Below are 20,531 nucleotides of genomic sequence, written 5' to 3' on the forward strand. Positions count from 1 at the left end.
CACTTCCATCAAATGCAGCAACACTGAGCATCTTCTATTAAACTGAAACAGACAATACCAACCAATCACTACAATGTTTTACTTCTTGTTAAACTTTTTATCTCTCCTCTAACTCTAATCCCAGTTAGAATAACCCCTGTTTTATTGTAACTTTTTCTTCTATGCACTTGTTATACTTTTGTAATGTATACTCTTACGTTTTAGCTATGTACGTTATAATGTATTGCTCACCCCTTGTTTTATGTAAACCGACATGATACGAACTTCCGTGAATGCCGGTATAGAAAAACACAAATAAAAATAAAATCTACCCAACTGTCTCAACTTTACTCCTTAAACATAGCTCGCTTGCTAGTTGACTCCCAAGCACGACTACAGGCCTGGCAGTCCCTCCCTTTGTCGTTGGGGGGCCGAATTAACCTGTTCAAAATGATGCTTCTCCCCCAGTGGCTCTACGTATTCCAGAACTTACCTTTGACGCTAAAACGCCAGGATCTGTTGTGCATGGAGAAAGCGGTGCGGGCCTATATCTGGCATGGTAAAAAGGCATGCATCCCGCTTAGCCGCTTGAAGGCCCAATGGGGGAAGGGAGATATGGGGGTCCCAGACTTGGGGCTCTACAATTTAGCCAGTAATTTAAGAGTGGCATGGGACTGGTTACTCGATGTGAACCTACAAGCAGAGAAAACCCTTATTGCTCCCCTAGATTTGAGATATGTGATCCAAGCTGCGCAGAGGGAACTGCCTTTCTTGCCCCCCCCCCCCCCCCCCTGTTCCTTGTTTTCATAGCCCCAGTTCGACATGCCTGGCTAACCTTTACTAAATTATTTCCGCTGCCTTCGCTGTGTGCTATGGCAGTTGAGGTGTACCCGGATGGATGAGATAGCCAGACCAGAATGAAATAGTAGATGAAGGTTTATAAGTAGCTGTTCTGGTGAAGCACGGAAGGGGTCCAAGGAAGCGATTATGCACCAGCAGCGGTATCGTGACCATTTGGCTGCATAATTCCTCCTTGTGGAGGGTCATATGGAATTTCAGTGGAAGAGCTGGGCGATGGCGGACACAGTCTGACATGGACATAATTTTGCCGCATTGCCAAAATTGCCGCAAAATTGCCACATTGGCAAAATTTAAATCCAGGGGCTTTTGGAGCCATGGTTAACACTGAAAAGTGCTGTTGGGCTTCACAGTTAGTGAGAATAATAGAAAAGAGAAGGAGAATAACCCGTGTCCGATCACTGCGCAGGGAAAAGCGAAAACTGAGGGGAGACCGTTGACCGTGCAGAAAGGCACCGCGCAGGCATGCAGGAACAAAACTTTCTGCTGCTAGAAGTTCCTGCCGAGAGTCGCCAGGGGGTGTTCCCAGAAAGCATGGCTAATTCAGCCTGCTTATCTAATCACTGATTTCCTCACAAACCATCTTCCAGGGCCTAGTCCAGGAGCTGCCCTCTGCCACACAGCACTGATGAATCTTTCCTGCAGGAAGCATTGCATCTATACTGCCCTCGGAAGGCAATATCCCAAAACCAGGCCTGGAGGAGAGAAACCGACCCCTGCATTTTGTTTCTTCTTAACTTCTTCCAGCCAACAGAAGGCAATGTATCATTGAGAGAGCTTTTTAACTTTTGTAGAAAAATTGAAAGTGAAAAATATATCTGAGCAGAATGGAAACTACCATTGGTGTACTTCCTCCTCCCCCCATGATACAAAGAACACATTTTTAAAAAAATTATAGTTCTACCTTCTCAAAGTAACATTTTATTCTTTTCTTAAAGAATCAGCACTAACCCTCTACTAGGTAAGTAACCAAAATAATTAGCTTTATATATTTTGTGACCAATAGTGCATAAGTCTGTTTTTAAACACATTTATTAGCCCCACTAAGTGGGACCTTCAAAAATTGAGTGAAACTCATTAATGTTCCTCTCCACGGAAATCTTTAGTAAAAGGCGAAAGATTTGTTCGATTTGAAGAGAAACCAGAGATTATGACTTTAAGATCTCTGTCTGTGCATGACACAAACAGTAACACTTAAACATATTGTAGGGAGTGATTTATGATGAAGAGAAATATATAACTATATACTTTAGGATAAAACCATAGCATTTTTAATATTATATATTCAAGTGAATACCATAATGGATCAGTTATAGTAGCCACAAGCATTTGAAATGTGTACAACACATCAATATTTTACAAAGCATTATGGGTATGCAAATGTCAGCAGTGCTGCAAGCAAGGAACCATCCAAGGAGCTACCCTTACCCCTTCCCTTTACAGCACAGCAGTGCTGCCAGATTCATAATTTATCATCTTTGTATAATCTCACACATTCTATGATTTACAATCAAATCCATGAACTGCAAAATGCAGGATCATATTTTTTTCACCAATTTGCTTTGACATTGTGCAGCAATGTCCTGTCTGCCCACTTTCCAGTCCCACTTCCTGGTTTCCTGTAGCAAATCAGCTCAAGCTGAGTGATTCCCTTGCTGGCTTTTCTACAGTCCTACACTGAGGCAGGACACTGAGCAAAGGCGGAGATTACTCTCCTGCCTGCAGCCAGTCAGACCTGTCCTTCCACTTGTTGGGGGTGGGAAGAATGTCACTAGTTGCTTGAATTACAACAGCTAGACTCTGCATGCAGTGCAACACTAGAGTTAAAGAAACGGAAATGAATTTCCTCCTGTGCTGTGCAAAATACCAAGATATCAGTGCTGCACACTTCCCAAAGCTGACAGAGAAAATCAAAGAGACTTCCCACACATTTATCTTTATCACAAAAGAATGAGCAGGAAAAAAAAACCCCACTCTTTATAATCGTGGAGGAAAGTGGAGCAACAGCCGCCATAACCTGTAACCCTACTTAACTTATTTCATGATTTGTTCCCTTTTATGTTAATCATTTTACAATTTCAAAGCAATTTATGCAGATAAAAAGCATTTTTACTCACATTAGTTGGCAGTCTGAAAACTGCCCTGCCTCAATGTAGCTGGGTTGCATAAAGCACAAGCTTTTAGCTGCATTTTGAGGAGGTATTCCAGGGACATGTGTAAATCAGGGAACGGCATTTTCAAATCTCTGCACATGCCTTTCTAGCAAAAATCCACCTGCAAAAAAAGTAGATGCAAGTGGCCACAGATAAAATGTCTGCACCATCTGTCTCAATTCGCAGTTTGAAGATTGCCTCTTGGATGTCTCTCATACCCCCAGTCCTGCATGTCTCATCTCTCCTCTCCCCTAGAGTATCCAAATTTTGGTTCTCAATTCTATAAGAAAGAAATGTGGTCAAAATGAATGTCCTGCTCAGTGAGTACCTACTGACAGCTTCATATTTATTTAATGTTTTTTTATACTGGTATTCGTCGTAACATCATATCGGTTTACATGTTACTTGTAACAATAAGGAAATACATTAAACAGGGCGAATGCTGAACTTGGATGGGTATACAGATGATAGTTATCAAACTTTGGTAGAGTCAAACATTGCAAATATAAACAGAACGAGTCATTGCAGTTAATATTTACAAATAGTGTAGGCAGATAAGATTGCTGGGAGGAAAGGGGGCAGGAGGGGGAGGGAGAATATCACATCATGGCTCAGAAGAATACAGGTTATTGCCCAATAGAGACCACTTGGGTTTACAGTTTTCCTCTCCCTTCTCCCAATTTTGTGCAATGAGTGCCTGCAGCTATTGCTCTGGGCCAAGAAGCTCAAAACCCCACAAGGTGCAAAGTCACCAAAATTAATGCAAATTAAAAAGAAAAAAAAAAATGCAGGCTCAATTCCATTAGATGACCAGAAATAAAAGGGCCACTAAGGCAAAATAAAGGTTCTAGCAGAGAAACTGAATTACACTGGAGGATGTTGGGAATATATTCTTTGTTGGTGATGTTTCAGAGGTACTAAAACAAAATGTGTGGATTTTGAAAAGGTGCTAGAACAAATTGACAAACTAAATAGTAGCAAATCATCACGACCAGATGATATTCAAACCAGGTTTCTAAAAGAACTCAAAAACAAAATAGTAAACCTGCTACTGGAAACCTGTTTTATCATTCTACTACTACTTAACATTTCTATAGTGCCTCACGACTTATGCAGCACCTCTGTGCCTGAGGGATGGAGGGTAGCCAATATGATGACAATTTTTCAAATTAGGATAACTCAAGTAAATACAGACTGATGAAAGGATAAACCACAGTGGGCCAAACTAAAAGGACAAACAAGAGCAACAAATCTATATGTTAGAAAAGTAAACAAAAGTAAGAGAAATAAGAAAACGATCTGGTTCTCAAAGGAGGTGGCTGATAAAAATAAAGCAAAAAGAACAGCATTCAAGAAATAAAAAGGATCCCAAAAAGAGGAACACAGGGAAGAATATCTGGTGAAAGTGAGAGATATGAAGAAAGAAATCAAGAAAGCAAAAAGTCAAGTGGAAGAAAGGATTGCCAAAGAGGTAAAGCAAGGTGCCAAAACATTTTTCAGATATATCAGAGAAAGGAGAAACGTCCGAAGTGGCATAGTGAAATTAAAAGGAGACAAAGAGACTTCCAGTGATGCAGTGAGCTGAGCAGACGTGCACTATTGGAGCTCCAGCAGCCACCCCCCTCTCCGAGCTAAAAACCCTAAAATTCTCTCACTATCTCCGGGAAGAAGCATACCATAACGGAGCAAGAACTCCACGGAAAGGAACTGTGGCCTATTATGTCCACTAGGGCGACCAAAAAAGACAAAGACAAGCTTAAGACGATGGAGCCCAAAAGTGAAATGGCAGCTGCTACAACTTCAGATTAGGCCGGATGGGATGCTGCAGCTATTATCCATGAAATCTCCACAGGGGAATTAGCAGCCGTGGAAGGCAAACTAGACAAACAATTCCGCTGTCACAGCCATCGACTCTAAACTCTCGCACTTTACCAAACGCTTCAGATACTGAAGCCAGAATGCATGACAACACTGTTAACTACAAGCACTAGATTGGCAAATGGTGGACTTTGAACGAACGGTCCAAACAACACAAGAAAGACTTGACGACCATAAAACTGCAGCCACCACAACAACTTAAAGATTTTGGGAATTACAGAAAACATACCAGAACAGCAACTAATGGACTTAATGTACTCCTGGTTTCTTAAAGAATTTAAGCTAGACTCCGCATTCCTGATGATTTGCTTTGAAAGGGTCCACAAGGTCAGCGCCTGAGGAGACCTACCCGATAAACCTCGCCCGATAATGGTCAGAGTGCTTGATTTCACTGACAAACAAAAAATCTTAAATTCCTACTGCACGAGGCAAGAACTGATCTTTAATGACTACTCCGCAAGGGTGGTAGCCAAAAAATGACTACGCCGCAAGGGTGGTGGCCAAAAGGTACAAAATGGCACCATATGACAGATACCTGATCAAGAAGAAAATACGATTCGCCCTGGCCTTCCCTGCCACGCTACGCTTCTCCTGGGATGGACAACCTCAAATTCGAGACTGCTGAAGCCATCAAATGATTCCTTGACACAAATGACCTGCGTGGTCGAACACTTAACATGGATGAAATACCAAGGAGAACTCTCACAACGAACTCAGCTGAGGAACTGAATTTAACGACACGTCACAGATACCTCTGGTCAACCACAGGGGAGCGAAACCTCAGCTGAACTATGTGGTACAGGTAAACATACCAGGAATCCGCTGGCATCTGATCATCTCTCTGCCAATAATCGATTTCTGCATCGCACCACAGATATCTTTCGACAACCTTGCTACAATAAGACCTCGGCTAAACTCTATCATATATGTAACTATATCAGAAATCCTCCAGCATTTAAGATTTACCAGTATCTATATTCATACCTCTCACTGACATATTTTTTACAATATGTGCAGTTTATGAAACTTAGCAAGCTCAGTTTTCTACCTCACTTTCCTTCCCTTTATCTACCCTTTTTAAATTTTCTTCATCCTCCATCTTCTTTCTTTTTCTTCCTCCTCCTTCTTCCCTAATCCTATACCTTTTGAACGGCAAGACTTTTCTACGAGGTAATAGCTTTGGACAAACTAATCTATTGAAACAAGGTAATAGCTTAGGACAAACGAATCTATCAAAACCTCAACCTAATTTAGATATCTTTGATAACATCATATGTGAAATCACCTTACAGATATTATGAATGAATGCTGGGTATGCATGAATGGAAGAAATGCTTAGGGGGTGGCTCCCAAATGCATCTGTATGAGAATGAATGAATGAGATGAATGGTTGGAATGTACAAGTCAACCTCAAGAGAGAGGGAGAAACCTGATGTTCTGCAACCAAGTTTCACTTGAGGATTGGGGGAGAGACAGGGAGGGGTCGATTGGAGAGGGGGACAGGATGCTACAGCTGAATGAGGAATACGAGCTCTATGCAACAACAATGGAGAGTGTTTAAGCTGGAGAGCACTCCTCCTCTGAAGGTACTATCTCTTTTGGAACAAGTGGCCCTTCTTTCTACACCCTGGCTAACACTATAATATAGTGGAATATTGCAGGAATCAGTTCCCCTATCAAAAGAAAGAAAATCCTTCGTGCATTGCAGCAACAAAACACCTCTATAGCCTTAATAAAGGAAATGCATTTGTCACCTGAAAAACATACGGGTCGCGCGATACAGTAAATTCATTTATTTAAATTAGGGTCCACGGCAAAAAGGGGTGCTAGGGACACTAGCGCGTCCCTAGCGCCTCTTTTTGGACAGGAGTGGCGGCTGTCAGCGAGTTTGACAGCCGATGCTCAATTTTGCCGGCGTTTGTTCTCAAGTCCGCTGACAGCCACGGGTTCGGAAACTGGACGCCAGCAAAATTGAGCATCTGGTTTTCAACCCGCGAGCCACGGGCCCATTTTAATTTTTTTTTTTTTAATTTTTTACTTTTTCTTAACTTTTGGGGCCTCCAACTTAATATCGCCATGATATTAAGTCGGAGGGTGTACAGAAAAGCAGTTTTTACTGCTTTTCTGTGCACTTTCCCGGTGCCGGCAGAAATTAACGCCAGCCTTTTGGCCAGGCATTAATTTCTGAAAGTAAAATGTGTGGCTTGGCTGCACATTTTGCTTTCTGAATCGCGCAGGAATACCTAATAGGGCCATCAACATGCATTTGCATGTTGCGGGCGCTATTAGGTTTGGAGGGGTTGGACGCGCGTTTTCGACGCGCTATTACCCCTTAATGAATAAGGGTAAAGCTAGTGTGTCGAAAACACGCGTCTAATCGCGGGTTAACAGTGCACTCCACCGGAGCGCACTGTACTGTATCAGCCTGATAGTAAGTTAAATAGGGACTGGGTAGGCACATGCTATGCTGCATCTTCCCCAAACACCAGAAAGGCAGGTGTAGCCGTATTATGTCACAAAAACCTGGCACTCACAGCACAAGAAGTGATAGCAAATGAAGATGGCATCATTTGTGTGGGCCAGATATCTGGAGAAACCCTAGGAATATGCTCCATCCATGCACCGAATGTATACAATCACAAATTTTTCTCTACACTGGCAGGCCACCTGATAGATATTGGAGACATCCCTCTGATAGTGGGAGGTGACTTCAACTGTGTGGCAACCCCAGCAGTAGACAGGGATAGTAAGACACCTGGTGTAACACTTGGAGAAAAGAAAGGAATCCCTTTCCTCACTACTACTCTGGAACTGGTGGATGCCTGGCGCATCCTACATCCTGGGGAAAAGACATACACATACATCTCTAGAGCACATCTATGCCAAAGAAGAACAGACTACATTCTAATATCTGAACAATGGTTCCACAAAGTATAACAGGTGTACATAGGACCATTTAACATCTCAGACCATGCTCCAGTGGTACTACAATACTCTTATTAGAAAAGACTCCACATATATGTGGCGCATGCCCTCCCACCTAATAGAATCGGAAGACTTCAGTTATACGGGATAAATGGGGGAACTTTGCACACAATGCACAATACCTGAATAATCCTCAGCTATATTGGGCGACCGCCAAAGTGGTTATGTGGGAGGCTATTATGTCTTACACCTCCCACAAAAAACAGCAACTAAAAGATTTGGTAAGCTTGGGCAAACAACTAGAGGGGGCACAAAAACAGATGACTAGAAACCTAACTGAGGCTAAGACCACCTTCTTTGCTTTACAAAACCAAGTTGCAACCTTGATCCACCAGAGAATGATGAACACTCTGGTATACCAAAAGCACAAACTATTCCCATTTGGAAATAAAATAGGGAAACGTATGGCCAGAATGACCAAAGCCTCAGAACGCTCACATTTATCCCGAGCCTAAGGGATGAGCAAGATAAACCCTGTCAGTCTAATAAGGAAATATGCACAATTCTTAAAAAAATTTTATGCAACCCTATATGCCAAAGGGGACCAAAATCCGTATTCTTTGGAATCTTTCTGTGCCAACATTCACCTCCCCCAAATTGGCTAGGAAAATACAGAAACTTGTCACGATCCATCCAGGAGGAAGAAATTCTTAGTCATTAGAGAACTAAAACATTTCAAAACCGCGGGGCCAGATGGCTTTTCAGCTGAATTTTTTAAAAATCCTCCAAACACATATTGCCCAGCCCTTAAGGGCGAAAATACTCTCAAATCGGCTATTGAGCATAAACCTAGTCTCCCCAGAACAAGTAGGGTTTGCACAGGGACAAACAGTAGCAATGAACATCTGATGGATGTTGGCAAGTACAGTGAGCAGCGAGACAAAAGACACTAATCCAATCCTGACTAGCTATGATATTGAAAAAGCATTTGACCACCTATCCTGGTCATTCCTATTCACAATGTTGGAAAGATACGGATTCCCAGGTGAATTCTTAGCAATGCTACGTATTCAATATAAGTCCCCGATGGCTGCTATACTGGTTAACGGAAAACTATCAGAATACTTCCCATTAGAATGAAGTACATGACAAGGATGCCCTCTCTCCCCTTTTTAATTCATTCTAAACATGGAACCCTTAGCACAACGACTGAAATGGGACCTCAGGATGCGGGGATGGAGAGGTGAAGTTGGCACTATTTGCTGATGATCTGTTAGTAGCGCTGGAACGCCCACTCATCTCTCTGCCACAACTGATGTCCCTATTGCATGAGTTTGCAAAAGTCTCAAGACTGAAAATCAATATGAACAAGTCCTTAGCCTTAGAACTATCTGGTGAGTTGCAACGCAACTGGCAAGGGGGAGTTCCTTCTGGGCTGGGCTAAAGAAGAAATAACATCTGGGAATTCAGATACCTAGAGATCTATTCAAGATCTACCAGAGAAATACCTATCCTTTGATGAACAGTACAAAATGCATGCTGGACATCTGGCAGCTTCTCCCACTATCCTGGTATGACAGGATCCAATTGGTCAAAATGATTATCCTACCAAAGTAGTTATACCTACTACAAACCTTGCCAATATGGATCCTAAAGAAAGATATCCTACTGTGGAATAAATTAATCTCTGTTTATCCGGAGGGGGAAAAAACTGAGAATGAAAATAATGAGCTTACAGATAGGCCTTAGGGATGGGGGACTCAACCTACCAAACCTACGGGCGTACAACATGGCCTGCCTTATACGAGTAATCAGGGGCTGGCTTGGGGAGCAGAACAATATGACAGACATTCAACTAGATGGGGGCCTAGTAACCATTAGCTCTACCATATCTTCTGTATGGGGGAAACACGCACTCCCACACAGATTAAGACTTGACATTGTTGCTTACATCTGTTCTATAGGCCTGGAAATGGGTAAGAACCAAATACAAATTATCCCCCACAGCCTCAATATTCCTACCACTTGGGGGAAATGGGGACTTCCCACCAGGCCTAGACCATATTGTCTTCCATAAATGGGAAACTGCTGGACTTAGAATCGGCCAACTACTACTAGAATCCCGACAAGGAACACACATTCCAAACCTTAAAAAACAAATACGACTTAGACAATAAAGATTTTTATGCCTATTTACAAATACGACACTATGTTGAATCCCTATTACAGAACAAAGAAGAATTCAAAGCAGGGAAACTTGAAGGGACAGTTATTAACATTGCCTCTCAATAAGGGTTAATCTCAAAACTATATAAAAGCTTAGTAGGACACTAGAAAACAGATCCTCTCTCCTTTTTCACAGCAAAATGGGCAAAAGACCTAGTAACGACCTTGTTAGAAGATGATATTAGATTCTCTCTGATTAGGGAGGGAAAATTAATAGAAAGTGCCAACCTCCGAGAAACACATTTCTAAGTGGTACACAGGCTCTACTGTTCAACATTACGAGCAATCAAACCCTATCTGTCTGAAGTGTGGGGCATCAGAAGGAACCTTTTTCCATTGTATCTGGACATGTACAAACATTAAAAACTTTTGATCCTCTGTTTTTTAGCATATCTCCAAATGGGCTGGGAAGGAGGTGTCACTAGACACATCCCTAGGACTACTAGATATACTTGATGAGTACGAGATGTCTGATAGTTACCATTTATTGTATCTGCACAAGGCTTGTTGTATAATTAAAAAATGTATTTTGATACAATAAATACATAAGGAAGCGCCTACTCTGGAACAGTGGTATATAAAATGCATAATCTACTAATTATGAAAAATATGTATGCAAGAAAAACTGCAGGAGATAAAAAAAATGTTTCTCCAGTTTTGGAAACCATATCTTGATTCCTTATCTTGATGAACTCGCAGTATGATAGTTAATTCTCTTTTGACATCATAAAATTCAGCCATAGCTGGGACCGCTGGGAGGGGGGAGGGGGCGAAGAGGGAACAACAACATGTGAAGGACATTCTACTTATCAAAACACCTCTCTAAAAATATATCTAATGAAGCTACTTGAAACTGTTGTAACAATTTTACCGATACGCTTTGTCATCTGAAAAACAATAAACAGATTATACATAAAAGGAGACAAAGATCAATGGGGGTATAGTGACAAAGAAATGGCCAAAATATTAAACAATTACTTCAATTCAGTATTCACTGAAGAAGACGACCCTGGAGAAGGACAGACAAGACTGTGGCTGGGGTAGTAGTACGGTAGACAAAACTCCATTTACAGAAGAGAATGTATGGGAAAAGCTAGACAAACTGAAAGTGGACAAGGCCATGGGTCTGGATAAGGTACATCCCAGGATATTGAAGGAGCTCAGAGATGTGCTGGCGGGTCCACTGGAGGACCTGTTCAATAGATCCCTGGACTTAGGAGTGGTGCCGCAAGATTGGAGAAGAGCAGTGGTGGCCTTGCTTCACAAGAGTGGAGCAGAGAGGAGGCTGGAAACTATAGGCTGGTTAGCCTCACCTCAGTGGTGGGAAAATTAATGGAGACAGCTAAAGGAAAGGATAGGGAATTATCTACAATCCGAAGGGTTGCTCGACCCAAGGAGCATGGATTCACCAGGGGAAGGTCCTGTCAGACAAATCTGATTGATTTTTTTGATTGGGCGACTAAAGAATTGGATCGAGGAAGAGCGCTCAATGTGATCTACTTGGATTTCAGCAACACTTTTGATACGGTTCCACACAGGAAGCTTATGAATAAAATGAGAAGCTTGGAAGCGTGCACCAAGGTGTTGGAGTGGATTACAAACTAGTTGACGGATAGAAGGCAATGTGTGATGGTAAATGGAATCTACTCTGAAGAGAGAACAGTGTTAAGAGGAGTGCCACAAGGATCAGTATTGGGCCCAGTTCTGTTCAATATCTTTGTGAGCGACATTGCAGAAAGGATAGAAGAATAATACTAAGATCTGCAGCAGAGTGGATAAACTGGAAGGAGTAGAGAGAATGAGATGCAATTTAAGGAAGCTTGTATGATAGTTGAAGATAAGGCAGCTGGGAGTCAATGCCAAGAAGTGCAGATTCATGCATCTGGGGTGTGGTAATCCAAAAGAGCTATATGTGATGGGCGGTGAAGGGCTGCTATGCACGAAGCAAGAGAGGGTCCTTGGGGTGATAGGTGTTTAGCGATCTGAAAACGGCAAAGCAATGTGACAAGTCGACAGCTAAAGCCAGAAGAATGCTGGGCTGCATAGAGAGAGGAATAACCAGTAAGAAAAAGGAGGTGATAATGCCCTTGTACAAGTGCTTGGTGAGGCCTCACCTGGAGTACTGTGTTCAGTTCTAGACACCGTATCTTCAAGAGGGACTGAAACAGAATGGAGGAGGTCCACAGAAGGGCAACAAAAATGGTGAGGGGGTCTCCATCAAATTACAAGGAGAGGTTGAAGGACCTAAATATGTATACCCTGGAGAAAAGGAGGTGCAGGGGAGTTGATACAGACTTTCGTATACCTAAAAGGTTTTAATGATGCAAAATCAACAAACCTTCTCCGTTTGAAAGAAATTAGTAGAACTAGGGGTCACGAAATAAAATTCCAGGGAAGAACACTCAGAACCAACCTCAGGAAATATTTCTTCATGGAGAGGGTGGTGGATGCCTAGAATGCTCTTCCAGAGGAGGTGGTAAAGACAAAAACGGTGAAAGATTTCAAAGGGGCATGGGATAAACATTGTGGATCCCTAAAGACTAAAGGATGGAAATGAAGAAAAAAGCGCATGGGGTAACTTAACCAATAAGCCTTCATACTGTTGATACTACTCCAATATTGCTCTCTGCTTTAACAGTAAGGGGAAAAGAAGAAAAGGGGAATCAGATTCAGACAGCAACCAACAAGGACACTAAATTTTAAGGTCTGGGAAAACGAATAAGATTAGGGGTAACTTGCTGATGTGGCTGTTACTACCCTTAACCAATAAGCCTGATACCTTTGATGCTACCATAAGCTTGCTAGGCAGATTGGATGGACCGTTTGGTCCTTTTCTGCTGTCATTTCTATGTTTCTATTTGGATTTTCAGAATACATTTGATAAAGTCCTTTACAAGTGACTCCCACAAATCCAAAAATCCTGGGATAAGAGGCAATATATTACTGTGGAAAAATAGCTAAAGGATAGAAAGCAAGGAGAAGGACTAAATGGTCAATTTTCCCAATGGAAAGAGGTAAATAGTTGAATGTCCCAGAGATCTGTACTCGGACCAGTGTTAACTTATTCATTAATGATCTGGCAAAGGAAGCGAAGTGATCAAATTTACAGATGAACACAAAAATATTCAAGGCAAGCAGACCAAGGAACTGCAGAAAGACTTTGCCAAACTAGGGAACTGGGCATCTACCTGGCAGATTATATTTAATGTAGACAAATGCAAAGTGATGTACATAAGGGAAAAATAAATAATCGTAGCTACAGATACTGTAGTGTTTTGCATTAGGGATCACCGCCCAGGAAGTGGATCTTGGCATCACTACAGACAATACACTGAAATCCTCAGCTTAGTGCATGGCAGTGGTGGTTAAATAAGCAAATAGAATGTTAGGCATTATTCCAAAAGGAATGGAAAATGGACCAGTGTTCATAATGCTTCTGTAAAGTATAAACAAATTACGGCACTTCAGCTTGGAGAAGTGATGACAGAGAGGGGATATGATAGAGGTTTAAAAAAGCATGAATGGGGCGGAGCAGTACAAGGACTAGGGGACAAAGAACATAAGCATCATGCTGGCTCAGACCAAGGTCTATGACAGCAGCCAGTAGAAATAGCAAATGTTGCTTACCTGTAATAGGTGTTCTCACAGGACAGCAGGATATTAGTCTTCACATATGGGTGACATCACAGGATGGAGCCCAATCACAGAACACTTTTGTCAAAGTTTCCAGAACTTTGACTGGCCCCTACTGGGCATGCCCAGCATGGCACCAACCCTGCAGCCAGCAGGGGTCCCCCTTCATTCTTGTTTAAAAGTTACAGACAGTGCCGAAAAATAAAAAAAGAAAACGTTACGAACCCAACACCGTGGGGCGGCGGGCGGGTTTCATGAGGACTAACAGCCTGCTGTCCTGTGAGAACACCTGTTACAGGTAAGCAACATTTGCTTTCTCACAGGACAAGCAGGATGATAGTCCTCACATATGGGTGAGTACCGAGCTGAGGATGTCTGAGAAATGCACCAAATGTACCCAGGTGTGCAAAGCACTAGGACTGGGATAAAATTTGGTAGAGGGCATCCTGAACCCCACCAGGCAGGCGGAAGGGTGTTGGTACGTCACATTGTAAACAGGTTACGAAGGACAGACTGGCCGAAGATGGAATCTTGTCTTCTGGCTTTGTCCAAGCAATAGTGGGCTGCAAAGGTGTGGAGAGAACTCCAAGTGGCAGCCCTACAAATGTCAGGAAGCGGCACCGATCGTAGGTGTGCTACTGAAGTCGCCATGGCCCTCACAGAGTGTGCTTTAACATGATCTTGAAATGGAATGCCTGCTTGTTGACAGCAAAAGAATATGCAGTCCACCAAGCAGGAGGAGAGAGTCTGCTTACCCACAGGCTTCCCTAACTTGTTAGGATGGAAAGATACAAACAATTGAGTGCTTTCCCTGTGGGCAGCTGTACGGTCTAGGTAGAGCGCTAGAGCCCGTTTACAGTCAAGGGTATGCAGAGCCTGTTCTCCTGGATTGGAATGGGGCCTGGGAAAAAAGGTAGGTAGTATGATGGATTGATTTAGATGAAAATCTGAAACTACCTTGGGTAAGAATTTAGGGTGAGTGTGGAGTACTGCCCGGTCCTGCAGAAGTTTAGTGTAAGGCGCATAGGTAACTAGGGCCTCTAATTCACTAACTCTGCAAGCTGAAGTGATTGCCAAAAGGAAAATCACTTTCCATGTGAGATAGCGAAGATCACAGGATTGGAGAGGCTCGAATGGTGGTTTCATGAGCCGACCCAAAACCAGATTGAGGTCCCAAGAAGGGGCCGGAGGACGCAGTGGAGGATTGAGGTGAAGCAAACCTTTCAGAAAACGTGTTACAAGGGGTTGTACTGATATAGAAACATCCCCGATACCTTTATGGAAGGCGGCTACCGCACTGACATGCATTCTGATGGAAGAAGTTTTTACACCTGACTCTGATAAGTGCCAGAGATAGTCCAAAAACTTCGTGATTGGACAGGTAAAGAAGTCAAGGGACTGAGAAGAGCACCAAGACATAAACCTGTTCCATTTGTAAGAGTAAGATTTTCTTGTGGAAGGCTTCCGTGAAGCAATCAAAACACGGGAAACTGGTTCAGAAAGGTTAAGTGGCTGAAGGATTAACCTTTCAACATCCATGCCGTCAGGGACAAGGCTTGAAGATTGGGGTGGCGGAGGCACCCATTGTTTTGAGTGATCAGAAGCGGGTCTTTTCCCAAGGGAATGTGACTGCGAATGGAGAGATCCTGAAGTATTGGAAACCACATTTAGCGTGGCCAGTGAGGTGCTATCAGGATCATGGGTCCCTTGTCCTGATGTAACTTCACGAGAGTCTTTGAGAGAAGAGGAAGTGGAGGGAATGCATAAAGTAGGCCAGTTGCCCACGAGAGGGAGAATGTGTCTCTGGTGTTTGCTGCGAATGAGAGAGCAGACGTTCTCTACTTTGCAGTTTTGAGGAGACGCAAAGAGGTCTATTTGAGGATATCCCCATTGTCGGAAGATGGAGTTCGCTACTGAGGGATTGAGAAACCACTCGTGCGGTTGAAAGATGTGACTCAGCTTGTCTGCCAACACATTGTCCACTCCCAGCAACCAGGTGGCTCTGAGGTACATCGAATGGGAGAGAGCTTCCGCCCATATCTGTGCAGCTTCCTGACACAGAAGGAAGGAGCCCGTGCCTCCCTGTTTGTTGATGTACCACATGGCCACCTGGTTGTCCGTCTGGATCAGGATAACTTGATTTGAGAGGTGATCCTGAAATGCCCTGAGAGCATATCTGATTGCTCGAAGCTCCAGGAAATTTATTTGGTGTTTGGCTTCCTCTGGAGACCAAGATCCTTGTGTCTGCAGATTGGCCACATGGGTTCCCCAGCCGAGGTTAGAAGCATTGGTGGTGAGAGTTAATTGAGGGTCTGGAGCCTGAAAGGGCAAGCCTTGGAGGAGATTGTTCTGATTTCTCCACCAGGCAAGAGACTGACGGAGTGAGTCGGTTACGTGGACAATGGTCGACAGGGGCTGAATGCTTTGAGCCCATTGTGACCGTAGAGTCCTCTGCATGACTCTCATGGCCAAATGGGCCATTGGTGTGACTTGCACTGAGGATGCCATGTGTCCCAGGAGAATGAGAAAGTGGTGTGCAGTCGCGGAGTGCTGAGACTACAGCTGGTGCGCAAGAGATACGAGAGTGCGAGCTCGCTGTCGAGGTAGAAAAGCCTTTGCCTGCAAGGTGTCCAAGTCTGCCCCAATGAACAACAAGGTTTGAGATGAGACTAAAGAGGATTTTTCATAATTGACTAGAAATCCTAATGAAATTAGAGTGTGTAAGGTTAGATTGAGGGACAACAGAGCAGCATGCTAAGTGGGAGCCCTGATTAACCAATCGTCTAGACAGGGGTAGAAGTGAACACCCTGAGTCCTTAGGAAGGCTGCACCACTACGAGGCATTTCGTGAAGGCTCGTGGCGCAGACGCTAGGCCGAATGGAACCACTCGGTACTGGTAGTGCTTGGGGCCTACTAGAAACCTCAGGTATTTGCGATGAGATGGAGTTATCGCAATATGAGTGCATGCGTCCTGGAGGACAAGAGAGCACAGCCAGTCTCCTCTTTGTAGAAGAGGAAGAAGCGAGCCTAAGGTTACCATCTTGAACTTCTCTCGCTGGAGGTACTTGTTTGAGGGCCCGTAGGTCCAGAATAGGACGAACGCCTCCTGATTTTTTGGGGATTAGAAAGTACCGGGAATAGAATCCTAGGCCGTGCTGAGAGTAGGGTACGGGTTCTATTGCCTTGGACTGGAGAAGGAGGGAGACCTCCTGATCCAGAAGGATGGAGTGATCGGATGTTCTCCATGTCAGTAGAGGTGGGGAGTCTGATGGCACGGAGAGAAAGTTCAGATGGTAACCTTGAGCTATTATCGCCAGTACCCATTGGTCTGAAGTGATTAAGTGCCATATGTTGTTGAAGTGGTACAATCGACCTCCCACTGGTATGTGAGGCAATGGAAGCTGGCTGTTGCTCTCTAGGTAGAAGTCAAAAACCTGAAGCAGGACCTGGTTGAGGAGCTGCTTGCTGTTTTTGTTTCCGTGTCTGACGAGACTGGGCTTTTTGAAAAGGTCTCGTGGAATGGGATCTGGCTGGTGGTGGGTAGGACTTCTTCGGGCGGAAGAATGACTTTTTAGAGTCCTTTTGGAAGGGCTGTTTTGAAGAGTAGTCAGAAGGTATCAGAGAGAGCTGTCTGAAAGTCTCATGATGGTCCTTAAGTTCCGCCAACTTCCATTGAATCTGTTCTCCAAACAGATTATCTCCTACACAGGGTAGGTCAGATAACCTCCTCTTGTGCCTCAGGGTGAAGGTCAGAAGACTTGAGCCAGGCCCATCTCCTTGCCGAAATAGCTGCTGCAGATACTCTACTGTTAAGAAACCCAAAAAAGATGCAGAAATCAAGAATTCAACATAAAAAATATTCTGCTCATATAATAACTCTAATCATATCTTTTAATCAATATGAGGTCACTTTAAATCTTGATTAAAAGATATGATTAGAGTTATTATATGAGCAGAATATTTTTTATGCAGATACTCTAGTAGCAGTATCAAAGATATCATAGGATGATCTGATCTCATGCTTGCCTGCCTCAAACCCTTTGTTTACTAGGGTTTGGAGTTGCTCATGAAATTGCTGAGGCAGCGAGTCTGTTAAATCTTGTATCTGCTTAAAAATGACCCTATTATATTGGGTAATATAGAGCTGATAAGTGGCAATTCGGGAGATGAGCATTGATCCTTGGAAGACACGGCGACCAATGGCATCTAGAAACTTCTGTTCCTTGCCAGAAGGAAAAGAAGTGTGAGGTTTTGATCTTTTTGCTCTTTTCTGTGCAGATTCTACCACTACAGATTGGTGATCCAATTGAGGTTTTTGAAAACCTGGAGCTGACTGCACCAAATAGGTAGTGTCAGCTTTTCTGTGGACTGGAGCAATGGAGCCAGGATGTTCCCTGTTCTTCTTGAGGAGATCCAGAAGAACCTGGTGGATAGGGATGGAGGTTATTTCCTTGGGAGCATCCAGGAATTGAAGCAACTCCATCATCTGATGTCTATCATCCTGTTCAGTCTGTAATTGGAAAGGAACCAATTCAAACATTTCCTTCACCAAATTTATAAAGGAAAGGTCCTCTGGCGGAGAACGCTTTCTACTTTCAGTGGGTGAAGGCAAATCATCGGTGTCTGGGGAGGAATCATCAGTCCAGGTATCATAGGGATCAGCACCTGTCCTCCTAGGAGCTAGAGGGGGACAGAGTGGTGGGATACCAGAGGGTCCTGGTCTAAGCTCCGAAGAAATAATTGGAGGCACCGATGAAGGCATCAAAGGCACCAGCGCAGGCACTGAGGGCATCAATGGATGGCTCGGTGGCGCCGACGGGCGTATCAGCACCAATGGTTGGATCGGTGGCGAGGGATGTATCACCATCGATGGCTGAGGCAGAACTCCCGATGGAGGAATGCGGAAAGGTGTTTCTCCTCCCGATGACAAAGTAAGTGGGGAGGGCTCCGGAGCCATCAGTGACCCGGGGTCCATCGGTAGAAAAGCGGCAATGAGTGCTTCCATCCTGGACAGCAGCGGTGCCAACGCTGCTGGAATTGGGTTGGTGGTCAGTTCCACAATCGGTACCAGTGTCGGTGCCGGAGGAACCTGGAGTCGTTGCATCGCCTTGTCGATGGCCTCCTGAACCATCCGGTCCAGTTCTTCTCGGAGACCTGAAGCAAGCAGCCCCGGCTCCGGAACAGAAGGAGGAGGCAGAAGCATAGCCGGAGGGACCACCGTTAAAGGCGGAGGCGCGGCTCCCGATACCCTGTTGGGTGAGGGTTGCCTCGGTGACCCGGTCGCCGAAAAGGTCGGTGCCTTTTCTGGATGGGGTTTCTTCGACGGCAGCTCGGACGATGGTGAGGTCGATGATTTTGCTCCCTAGATGGTCCGAGACTTTCAATGTCGATGTTTGTCTCACCGATTCTCTCGGTCCTAAGGGGGAGTAGAGGGTGTCGAAGGCCGACATGTCATCGACGTCAAACGGTCACCAGGCAGTGGTCGATGCTGGCGCAAAGTTGACGGAGCCAGTTCTGACGACGTCGATGCAATGGACGGAGTCGGGGTTTGAGCATGGAAGAGAAGTTCCATCTTCTCCATTCTGGCCTTGCGACCTTTTGGTGTCATTAGGGCACATATGGTGCAGGTCAAGACATCGTGCTCTCATCCAAGACACATTACACAGACTTTATGGGGGTCTGTGATGGACATGGTACGATTACAGTCCGGGCACCGACGGAACCCCAACGCCATGGACATGGAAAAAATTGAGCCGCGGTACGGTCAACGGCCAATAGGCCGCGAGGGCCAAACTCGGCGGTAATAGATGAAAAATGGATAAAAACTTACCGGAGTACCGCGGCTTGAAAAAGTTAAAGGAGGGACCCCATGGGGCAAATTAACTTTTAGTAATTCCGTGAGGAAAATTCCTGTCAGGAATCTCTGCAGAGCTCCTTAACCGCGAGGCTACTGCTGCGCAGAAAAAAGACTGAAGGGGGGACCCCTGCTGGCTGCAGGGTTGGTGCCATGCTGGGCATGCCCAGTAGGGGCCAAAGTTCTGTAAACTTTGTTGCCAGAGGATGTGATTAATGCAGTTAGTGTAGCTGGGTTCAAAAAAGGTTTGGATAAGTTCTTGGAGGAGAAGTCCATTAATGGCTATTAATCAATTTTAATTAGGGAATAGCCACTGCTATTGATTGCATCAGTAGCATGGGATCTTCTTAGTGTTTGGGTAATTGCCAGGTTCTTGTGGCCTGGTTTTGGCCTCTGTTGGAAACAGGATGCTGGGCTTGATGGACCCTTGGTCTGACCCAGCATGGCAATTTCTTATGTTCTTATGTTCTTTGACAAAAGTGTTTCGTGATTGGGCTCCATCCTATGATGTCACCCATATGTGAGGACTACCATCCTACTTGTCCTGTGATAACACATGTACCCGGCAAATCCCAAAACATAATGGATTTAAAACATATTAGAATATGGGTTTTTTTCCCAGGCCACAGTCAAGCTGTGGAATTTATTGCCCTGGGGGATGTGGTCAAGGCAACTTGCATAGTAGCATTTAAAAGGGAATCTGACAAGTTCCTGGAAGTCCAAAAAACAATTATTTTATTTACACACTTATAGACCTATCTTATAGACATATCTAATGTTCTATGTGGTGTACAATTTAGCCAGGCAGCACTTATCACTGGGATTAGGCAACAGAAAAATGGATTTACTCTGGGATCTGCTGGCTACTTCCTAACAATCAGTACTGAGTTGACAGATGAGGTGCTGAGCTCAATAGATCCTTTGCCTGATTCAGCATAGTACTTCTTGGGTTACACTTACAATAATGAGAAATTATTTCTTACCTGATAATTTCCTTTTCTCAATTGAAAACAAGTTAATCCAC

The 20,531-nt window shown here is 44.1% G+C and overlaps 1 long non-coding RNA gene and 1 other non-coding gene across 2 annotated transcripts in view; both read right to left on the reverse strand.

Annotated features, from left to right (window-relative positions):
• Positions 1 to 1,873: 1,873 nt before the first annotated feature.
• Positions 1,874 to 1,987, reverse strand: LOC115077129. Its single transcript, XR_003852958.1, has one exon. It is a non-coding gene; the product is annotated as a U5 spliceosomal RNA (small nuclear RNA).
• Positions 1,988 to 2,158: 171 nt separating this feature from the next.
• The window catches only part of LOC115076936, a 48,721-nt gene continuing 30,348 nt past the window's right edge, over positions 2,159 to 20,531 (reverse strand). The window contains exon 3 of the long non-coding RNA XR_003852903.1: positions 2,159 to 3,270. This is a non-coding gene — a long non-coding RNA (uncharacterized LOC115076936). The remainder of the gene's footprint in view (positions 3,271 to 20,531) is intronic.

Source organism: Rhinatrema bivittatum, chromosome 15 (assembly GCF_901001135.1).
Source record: "Rhinatrema bivittatum chromosome 15, aRhiBiv1.1, whole genome shotgun sequence".
In the NCBI taxonomy this organism is placed as follows: Eukaryota; Metazoa; Chordata; class Amphibia; order Gymnophiona; family Rhinatrematidae; genus Rhinatrema; species Rhinatrema bivittatum.